Source organism: Podarcis gaigeae (assembly GCF_964106915.1).
Source record: "Podarcis gaigeae genome assembly, chromosome: 5".
NCBI lineage: Eukaryota > Metazoa > Chordata > Lepidosauria > Squamata > Lacertidae > Podarcis > Podarcis gaigeae.
In genome coordinates, this window is record NC_139681.1 from 58,185,771 (window position 1) to 58,196,074 (window position 10,304).

Sequence of the window (10,304 nt, forward strand, 5' to 3'; positions counted from 1 at the left end):
TTTCCTTTCCTAGGACTCATTTAAGCTGCGATATTTAAATTACCTGCCAATGCCAGGGCAAAAGAATTATCCACATAACAGATATAACTGAAGAGAGAGGCTCTCAGACACACTTCTGGAACCAAGTCAGCACGGGGTTGATCTCGGACAAGGTCTTCTCAGCGCAGCTGACTGCTCAAGTGCTGCTATATCAGAAGATTCCTTTTATCTTTCCTGAATGACTGATGTGTTACACCTCCCCTCTTCACTCTCTTCTCCCTCCCATCTCCTCTCTTGTCCTGAGTGCAGATGTCCTATAAATATATTTAACATGTTGCCAGAATTTCTTGCTTCGCTCTTAAGCAGAAAAATCCTTGCCACCATTCGTTCCCATGGGAGAATCACCTTGTAATGTGTTGGTAGGTGGGGAACAGCAGGCTGATGCCTCTACCTTTGGGGACTTGTGATAAGGATGCATCTACTTTTTTGTAGATGGGCCTTGGACTTTAAAGGAGGGCCAACTTGATGCCAAATGAAGGCCCCGGTGGCCAGAAACCAGTCGGGAGATAATGATGAAGTCTAAATAATTTCAGCTAAGCCCTCTGCAGTTAGTCACTTGTCTAAAATCTTCATCCGGCGGATGCCAGTAAATGAAAGGTGAAGCTTTCTTCTGCCAAAGTCTAATTTACTTAAGAGGTGAGACTTACTGGTGACAGCATTGGTGATGGGCAGTATTTCTGCTGTCAAAGTATATGAATATATTTCCATGTTATTCCTTCCCTCCCCACATGGTGTAGTATTGCACCTCTGCTCCTGCCCCCCCCCCCCCGGAAGAAGAATATGGTATCAACAGTAGCAACCACCCTATTCCCTCAGCACTCAGCCAAGAATTCAGACTTTTCCTGTTAACCTGATTGTGTCATTATTCGTTGGCTGGCATTTGTGCTTTGTTGCCATACTCTGTTGGAAGGGAACCCCTGAAAGAACGGGAGATTCTGATGACTCCACATCTTAGTCTGTAAGCTGCAAGGTCATTTTGTGGTGGAAGGGATAAGAGTAGAGGAGAACAGTGGAGGGTCTTAGCTAGGGACAGAAAAGACGAAAAGCAAACCTGTCCTATGGTACTACATAACCCCCCATCATTGTGTGGGAATAGCATAACGCTTGTCTCCTACAAGGAAGGGTTAACTTCTTTGGCCAAGATTTTAAATTTGGAAGTTAGGGGGAAAGAGCTTCACTTTTATGCTGCTAAGCAGGTCCCCTCTGTGGCCTGTCTCCTCTTCATTCACTTGGGAGTAGCAATTTCCCCACAGTGAAGTTTGGTATTTGCCATGGCGGGCTCAGAAAGTCAATGGAAACTAAGAATAAATGGGCAGCTGGTTCTGTCCTGTAGTTCTCTACTCTGGTTCAAAAGTGAGAGTTTTGTGCAAGTGCTCTGCCTAACCCATGGATTCTCAGCCTGCGTATCATCCAGGGCTGCTTTAGCACCAAAGGCATAATCAGAAGTATTTGTTCTCTTGGGGTGGGGATAAACATGCTGATCTTGGTCTGCTTTTCTTTTTAAGTTTTCTTTGAGAAAAGGCAAAGGAAGTCACAGCTGCAGCTAGAAGGCTTTCCTTAACTCTGCTATCCTTCAGAGTATGAAAAAGGTTGCCTTGCACACTGAATTGCAAAGCAAGATGGAAAACGAGAGACAGATTGCCACATACTAGTTCTTCATTATGTTTGAAAGCTCACTGTCGCCCCAGCCCTGTTTCATCACTATTACTCGGATTCCATTTATACTTTGTAGTACAGTATTGACAATGTGTGGAACAGGACTGTAGATCCACTACAACTGGAGCATCAACAGGTTATTTTCTCTTGCTCGCTGGCAGAGCTGTGAGATCAGTATTTTCTCCCGTGTGTGTGTGTGTGTGTGTGTGTGTGTAGGGAAGTGTCTTTGGCGGTGGCTCTGTCAAGCACATAGGGGGGTTGTTTCTGTTATGTGGAGTTGGAGATCAGATAAGAGACAATGTCATTTCTGGTGCAGCCTTTCCTTATTGTCATAACCCTTCTCTTCCCTGCTGTTGTTCCCAAACACACCTAACTGCTTTGGGGCTTTAAAACAAACAAACATGGTACTGGAGAATTAATTCTAATGTATAAAACCTGTCACCAAGGGGAAAGTAGTGAGGTTTTTTCCTGTTAAGTCATTTCAAGGAAGAAGCTGAAATGGTGCTTTTCCAATAGAAGGAGGGCCCACCATGCCTTGGCATGGAGAAAGGCCACTGCAAAAAGCAAGACCTCCCTCCAACTTCTACCCCACTCAAGTTGCATGAAGTTTACAGCCTTCAGCCTCCTGCATCTCCAACCATTTGGGGAGGGCTTTGTTCTTCACTGGAAGAGAAAGGCTCTAAAGCATCTCCGTACATGGACATTTCAAGGGTTAATTTGATATGGGTAATTCCAAATGGATGTGATGCGAAAGCTGAAAAGGGAATTTTAATGACGTTTCTGAAGAGGGGCAGAGCCCTAATATCTTTCTTTGCAATGAAATGCTAACTTGGAATTGCTAATCACAAATGGCCTTGCCTTTCACTGGTGTGGAGCGGAGAGCTCCACAGGCAGGTATTTACAGAAGGAGAAGCAGCGCACAACTGGCTCTGAGCCATAGGAGAGAACCTTGCTGTAAAACTCTGCATTTCTAACCCTAGAGCAATTGAGTAGTTTAAATAACATAAGCTCAGCCTGGGCACCCAGCTGAATACGTAGCATAGGAACCCCCCCCCCCCCGCAGCAGCGCTAAGCCAATTTCACCGTTCCTGATTAGGCTTCTGAACAAGTTGGACCTTTTGATGACTATTTTAAGACTTTATGCTTGCTTCTGAAATTAGAAGATGGGAGAGAGACCCTGCTGCCGCCAGCAAAAAACAAACCTGTTTTGACTTCATAAAAGAAAAGGAGAGTGGTACATATGTGTGTTCCCCTTCTCTGGGTTCATATATGAATCTGCCAATTTGAACTCATGTGATTGGTACCTCTCCAAATGAGGTCTTCTGGTCCTGGGGGTCTTTTCCCTTCCATGCTATGCTCAGACATGTTTAGGAGTTAACAGTGTTATCAAAAGAAGTGACTACTTGTGTGCTGTTTTCTGCTGTTGCTTCATACCAGGAAGGAACTATTCGATATAGGAGGGTAGGAGGAACATTCAGTAGTTTTTAGTTACAAAGGCTTATAGGGCTTGCATGCCTTCCCAAATTCTCTTGGATTTGGGAAGAAAGAATTGGGGGCACATATATGGTCCCTAAGTGGCCTACATATATGATGCATTTTAACAATGCTAAGCTGTGCCCTAATCCATTCCTTTTCCTTTAATCAAGTGGTCAAATAGGGGGGGTTGGGGCGGGAGGGGTTTCCCTGAAGAAGGAAGCCTTTTGGATTTTTTCCTCAAGCTGCAGTTCTGGGTAAATCTCCTTTTTCTGAAATCAATCTTACATATCCAGCTGAGAGTGAGCCAACTAGTTGTGGAAGCACAATTCTCACTTTAGGCCATCATGTCCTGGGCAGTTTCCACTTGGGTTTAAATGCTGCATCTTGGGAACTGCATGCTCTGGAAGCAACACTTCTGTATTGTAAGTCACCCTTTCTGGTTTATAATATGGCTGCTGGAATAAAACATGGGTGCAGCCCATGCTTTATTTATAGGCTCCCCTTCAGAATTGTGTTGACTAGTCCTCAATCTGCTTCTTAAAATCAGAGCTCTTTTCAGGACTGCAGCATCCTATATCATGGGCATAGTTATACATTATATCTTTGGTCTGCAAAATGCAATTGGGCTTTAGAAGGTTTAGGTCTTCTAAAGTGGCAGTAATCATACAGAGATTTACAATTAGTGACCTTTCAGTGATGCATGGTATGCTCAGGAGGTAGACCTTTGACAAATCAACAATAACCTTCACAATGGAACATAACTATGAGGTTAGCCCCATTAAGAAACCATTATTACCTGGCTCTAGAGCTCATGCAAATTCACTGATCTACAGACACCATTCTAGATGCAGAAATGCTTTCCCTAAAGCACTACTCAGCTTTTCTGGAGAAAGTACAAGTAGTGGTCTGTTCTGTAGGTCTACTTGTGTACATTAAAAAACTAAAATTCACTGTTCAATGCAAATCAGTAAAACACCCAAATTCACTTAATTTGTATTGATTTGCATGCTTTCTTCTGAACTCTGCATTTGGGCACTTGCACAAGATCAAATGGACAATGAAAGTTTGGACAGGCAAGAGGGTTGTGAAAAGCTGTATGAGTGTGAGCGAAACAAGGTTGCAAGGGTAGGCTTCTAGAAACTAAAGCTTCAGGTTTTGACCTGAGCATTTCACAATGGTTCTTGCATGATTTCAAATGTATTTTCACTATAATGAGGGCTAGAAACTTGCTTTTTAAAAAGGGAAGCTGGGATTCTCAGGAATCTCATATGCATAAATCATTGTTGTGCACGCTGCCCAATCTATGATGCCCAAAGCAGATGCTTTAGCAGAAAGGCACAGAGGACCATTTTCTAAATACTCCATGTTTATTTTCTCCATGTTATTGGCTGCCTTTGCTGGTTAAAGCAGAGCTTTTTTTCCTCCTTATCTCTCTGGGATTAAAATGGTCATAGATGGTCAAAAAAATTCACTTCCAAATTATGAATTTAGGCTGAGTAGGGAAAAGTAAGGTAGCTGTTGAACCATACAAGAGGAAATGCTCACAATATAAATTGCTAATTATAATATCTTTTTGTACAGCACGTTAGTGTGGGGGTTGCAAGTTTAAAATCTGGCAAAATTGAATTGGCTCTTATGACAATTTATTCTCTTAACAGCTTGCTGCTCCTTTGAAAGCAAACACCCACTAGACCAGTGCATGCCTTTAGCAACTGCAGGAAGCTCAGATAACTGTGGGCACAGAAGGTTAAAAAGAAAGCACATGATCTCTTATTTTTATTTGTAACTCTGCTCTCTTTGTTCTCTAGATTCTAAAAGTAATGAGTGCTTTGGAATTTTTGTGATTATGTTCTGGTGATGTGTAGCTAACGTACTAATGTTCACTTGAGCTAGGGTCATGGTAATGTGTGGTTTTTTTAAGAAAAAATATTTTAACTGTTCAGAAGATAACTTAAATACAATTATAAGATTAAGCTGTGAACCTGCTGAGCGTGTGTTTTTTCTTTAATCTTAAATGAATGTTTGTTTCCAAGGCACTATGTCAATGAATGAACTAGTGCAGAACTTCAACCTCATCTCATTGACTGTCATTCATTCACACTGGGGCAGCTTATTCATAAAATCTCAGCGTACTTTATAAGAGTTCCATTCATTAATGATATCTTCCATCTAAAGCACTGTAAATTGATCAAAACGTGTGACAGCAAAAGGAGTGCATTTAAAAAGGGAAAATGGATCCTAAATGGATCCTACAGGATATTTGAGTGAAAAACTGTGACCTTCCCTTATTTAGAAGATGCACAGAATGCAGCTATTTAAATGTTTTTGGTTCAAAGATGACATACAGAATAATTCAAATTCTACCTTCTTACTGGACCCACCATGTGGCTTTGCCACCTTCTGGCTAACTTTTCCCATTAGGTATATTTTTATTTGTGTTTAAGGCCAGTCCATTGTTTCCCTGACCTGGATTTTCTTTGCAATTAGAAAGTTTGCTCTCCTAGCAGTTCACTTAGTCCACTGAAACTGGCCTTTCGGAATCTTGGTTTAAAAAAGAGAAAATTCCGCTAACACCCTACACATGAATCCAACAAAACAAAATACCTTGGGTGGTTTGGACAGAACCAAGGATGGAGCTCCACACTCCTGGCCGCACATTTATAGAGTCAGAAGGGACCACAAGGGCCATCTAATCCACCCCCCTGCAGTGCAGGAATCTTTAGCTCAATATGGGCCTTATCCCCACAACTCTGAGATTAAGAGTTTCATGCTCTACCGACTGAGCTAGCCAAGCCTTGTCTTGGCTTCTGCTGCTCTCTCTTTTGTCTGCCTTGCATTTTCAATAAGACTAATGTGTATCACACTATTTTCTAGATGTCACTGTACCATATATTGCAGCAGACCTGGCTACTACCTTCTCCATGATTTTCCTTCAGGAAGGCTGGTGGGAAAACAGATGGAAAACATAGGCACCTTGGAGACACCCTCAAAACAGCAGGGCCTATATGAAGTAAAATCTGTTCTGTGTATCATAACATCCTTGTCCAACTATGCAAAATGCCTGTAAATTGCCTGTACAATCTATGGTTGCAGAGCAAAACCATGAACGAAGGGCAGGGAGGGGGAAAACAGTTATTTTCCAGTTAGAAATCAAACTCCAAAGGTTGCTTGTTTGCTAGATTTAACAAATGTTTTAGACTGCAAAAAAACCCAAACCATCCAAGTAGCATTTCATTTAAGAAATAATATAAAAATTTAACAAAACAAATTCTAGACATTTCCAAACATTTGAGGACAAATCAACCACAATACTAAACTTGAAAGATCCTGAATGAAGAAAGAGGGTTCTGGCATCATCAATTAAGGAAACCCTTCAAAACAGTATTGCAGACCATAAAAGTTGCTAGCCCTCAAAATTATTTACTAGCCTGCTAGGGGCTGGTAAAGAAGTATATATGTGCTGCCATTTCTCTAAATTTTACAGCATTGCTTGCTACTAGTGCCTTCACTTTTTACTTGCGTATTTGGAAGGTTTGTTTGTCCCTATTTTGTTCTCAGGCTACTGGGCCCCTCACAGGACACTGCCTGTTGCTCTCCCCTTTTCACCTCCTATTCCTAATACGCCAAAGGACGTATTTCCACTAGGTTTCCAGCTCAGTGTGGACATTCGCCTTTACATGACTGGCTTTCTAGGTAGTATATACCGTATTTTTCGCTCTATAGGACACATTTTTTCCCCTCCAAAAATGAAGGGGAAATATGTGTGCGTCCTATGGAGCGAATGCAGGCTTTCGCTGAAGCCTGGAGAGTGAGAGGAGTCAGTGCGCACCGACCCCTCTCGCTCTCCAGGCTTCAGGAAGCTATCAGCAAGCCTGGGGAGCCCGACGGGAGTTCCCGCCGGGCTCCCAAGGCTTGTGGATAGCAGCCTGCATCCCGAAGCCTGGGGCACACTGAGCAGCCTTCCCGCTGTTCCCCGACCTGGTCTTTGGGGCTGGCGGTGGGGGAAAGCAGCACTCCCCCCCCCCGTCAGCCCCAAAGAGCAGGTCGAAAGGAACCCAACGCCTCCAGAGCCCAGTGGGAACTCCTGCTGGGCTCCGGAGGCTTTGGGTGAACGCACCTTGAACGCACAGAACGCACCTTGACTTAGAGGGGAAGAACAAGAATTTTGTTTTTCCTGTTCTCCCACTCCTATGGTCCGGTGCATCCTATGGTCCGGTGTGTCCAATAGAGCGAAAAATACGGTACATTTTATCTTTTGGCACCCTGCCTTGAGGAAAGGGACCTGGCTAAATCTGGACTACGTCAAGTAGTATGTTCTGGGTAGTTACCTGCTGAGGTCCTCTGCTTCACTCAGTCGGCCACCCAAGATGCTGTTTTGAGGAGTAGTGAGAAAACTGAAATCCTAAAGTGGCTTTGTTTAGGATTCCCAACTCCAATGATAAAATGTGCTATGAGAAAGGTAGAGTATATTTCATATATATACTATGCTGGGGTGGAAAGACTAGGCGCTGCATCATATTCTGGATTAGTTGTAGTTTCCGGGTCACCTTCAAAGGTAGCCCCATGTAGGGCGCATTGCAGTAGTCCAAGCGGGAGATAACCAGAGCATGCACCCCTCTGGCGAGACAGTCCACGGGGAGGTAGGGTCTCAGCCTGCGTACCAGGTGGAGTTGGTAGACAGCTGCCCTGGATACAGAATTGACCTGCGCCTCCATGGACAGCTGTGAGTCCAAAATGACTCCCAGGCTGTGCACCTGGTCCTTCAGGGGCACAGTTACCCCATTCAGCACCAGGGAGTCCTCCACACCAGCCCGCCTCCTGTCCCCCAAAAACAGTACTTCTGTCTTGTCAGGATTCAACCTCAGTCCATTAGCCGCCATCCAAAAAGTTTGGGTTCTGCTCAAAAATCATTGCACAGATGAGTGTAATGTCATCCTGCAGGGAAAATTGAAATTTGAAAATGAAGTGCCTCTTCTGAAATTGGCCCACAATGCGAGAAGCATGTCAGCTGGGAGTTGAAAGGCATTATGGATCATTGATCCTGGAACCTGGAATAGCACTCAGTTACTAGTGTGGTACTGAAGAGAAGCAAGATACTTGTGCATCTTCGCCCAAATATTGGTATACCAGGTAGGTGGGAGAGCTAGAAGTGGGAGAGCAAATTCTTTTTCTGGGGCAGCAAGAAATATCCAACCTTGGCAGAATGCCCGGTTTCCGCAAAACAAATTCCATCCACCAACTTATAAGAATACAAAAGTGTTCTTTCATGGCTAGAGTGAAGGCTTGAGAAGGGGTGGCCACCCAGTCTAGGAAAAAAGGATTCTTTTGCTGCCAAGAGTTTTCAGTCTTGTGCCTTGTGGGCTGCCTCAGCCTCACAAGCTCTCCCCAAAATGAAGACTTCTGACCGTAAATTGAATAACTGTGGCTGGCTCTTGCCCTCCTCTTGCCAACTCAATTCATTACCAAACTCTGAAGGTCTCTGCTTCACCTGCTTTACTGCCTCATTTTCCAAAAGGGAAGTATTTGTTCTGAGTAGGAAAGAAGAAAGAAATAAATTTGGTTTCGTTTGCATTTTAATGTGAAACTAATTCACCCTTCTCAAACTAATGCACAAATGCATTTTGTGATTCAGTTTTCCAGCCAACATTTACAAAGATGCATATATTGGCAGTAAGCGTGCATAAAAATGAATACATTTATGAAAATAACATACAAAAATGCCTTGTGTCAGGAAACTTCAAAAAAGTGTGCATTAGTCAAAAGGGCATTAAAAAAAGTTTTATTTGGATAAATTCACACTAAAATGCAGACAATGAGGATTTTTAAAAATTGCAAATTGCTGTGGAAATGTGGAGAACTGAGTGTAAGGTTGGAAAAATGAGAAACAAAGAGAATTGAAATTGACATTACTGATTACTAAGGAGCAGAAATCACGTTTCCCTGGCACTGTTTCCTTAGTTTACAAATACTGCTTGGGCATTGCTAAGCAATGAAAGAACCAATTTTATTCCATGTAACATGGGCAGTGTGGCACAACTGGTTTTCTCCTCCTGATACTGGAGACTAATACTGAACACACCCTGTAGGAAATATGCTTTTAAAAGCCTAAATATTGGCAGGACAATAGCTCCATTGATGAATATTTGCATAACAACCATATCTCCCACTGCTCCCAAAGTGAAGTGACTCAAGACTTTAAGACGGGGGTAGTTAGGTCCAGCTGTGGCTGACTCTGGGGTTGTGGCACTCATCTCGCTTTACTGGCCGAGGGAGCCAGCGTACAGCTTCCGGGTCATGTAGCCAGCATGACTAAGCCGCTTCTGGTGAACCAGAGCAGCGCACAGAAATGCCATTTACCTTCCTGCCACAGTGGTACCTATTTATCTACTTGCACTTTGATGTGCTTTCAAACTGCTAGGTTGGCAGGAGCAGAGACCGAACAATGGGAGCTCACCCCGTCGCAGGGATTCAAACCGCCAACCTTCTGATCGGCAAGCCCTAGGCTCTGTGGTTTAGACCACAGCGCCACCCACATCCCAGATAAGGGCTGTCCTATACCTGTAATTCTGGAGAACTGCTAATTGATGCAGACAATACTGAGCAAGGTGGACCAAATGGTTTGACTCGGTATAAGATGGCTTACTGTGTTCCTTAAGAACTTTGAGTCTAGGAATTTGGTTGGAATATCAGAACTATTCTCCTGGTTCTCGAAAGCACTGGAATTTACCGCTCAAAGTGCTTTTATGCTAGTCAATAAATTCTCCATTTGATCTGAGGTTCGCCAGATACTGACTCCGTCAACCCCTTTCCCTAGACTGTTTCTTGCCTTATCTCAAGGCTAATAGGCTTAAGCTGGGGTCAGTTGCAGCCCTTCGGCTCTTACCGCTGCACTGTTACTGGGGTGAACCCAAAAAACATGGGCACCTCTCCAGATGTGTGACTGCATGGTGTGCCAACATGGTTTTAGAGCAAATTTAATCACACCAGGAGAAATTATTTTTTGAACAGAAGGCAATTTGTGTTTTCAGGCAGAAAATAAATCTCAATGCTTTTTTTTTTTTTAAGGACAATGTGATTGGTTAGGGAGAGGCACAAATTTATGCTAGTGGTTGGAGGGACTTTTTATTACTTTT

The 10,304-nt window shown here is 43.3% G+C and overlaps 2 protein-coding genes across 14 annotated transcripts in view; one reads left to right on the forward strand and one right to left on the reverse strand.

Annotated features, from left to right (window-relative positions):
• Window positions 1-5,152, forward strand: part of BTRC (beta-transducin repeat containing E3 ubiquitin protein ligase) — a 122,940-nt gene extending 117,788 nt beyond the window's left edge. For 12 of the 13 annotated variants that reach the window (XM_083737963.1, XM_083737966.1, XM_083737968.1 and 9 more), the window contains one exon: window positions 14-5,152. The gene's annotated coding sequence lies outside the window, so the exon portion shown is untranslated. The remainder of the gene's footprint in view (window positions 1-13) is intronic. The other variant, XR_014563994.1, reaches the window with a different exon arrangement.
• POLL (DNA polymerase lambda) overlaps window positions 1-10,304 on the reverse strand; it is a 131,669-nt gene that overhangs the window by 34,585 nt on the left and 86,780 nt on the right. The gene's annotated exons all lie outside the window — the stretch shown is intronic.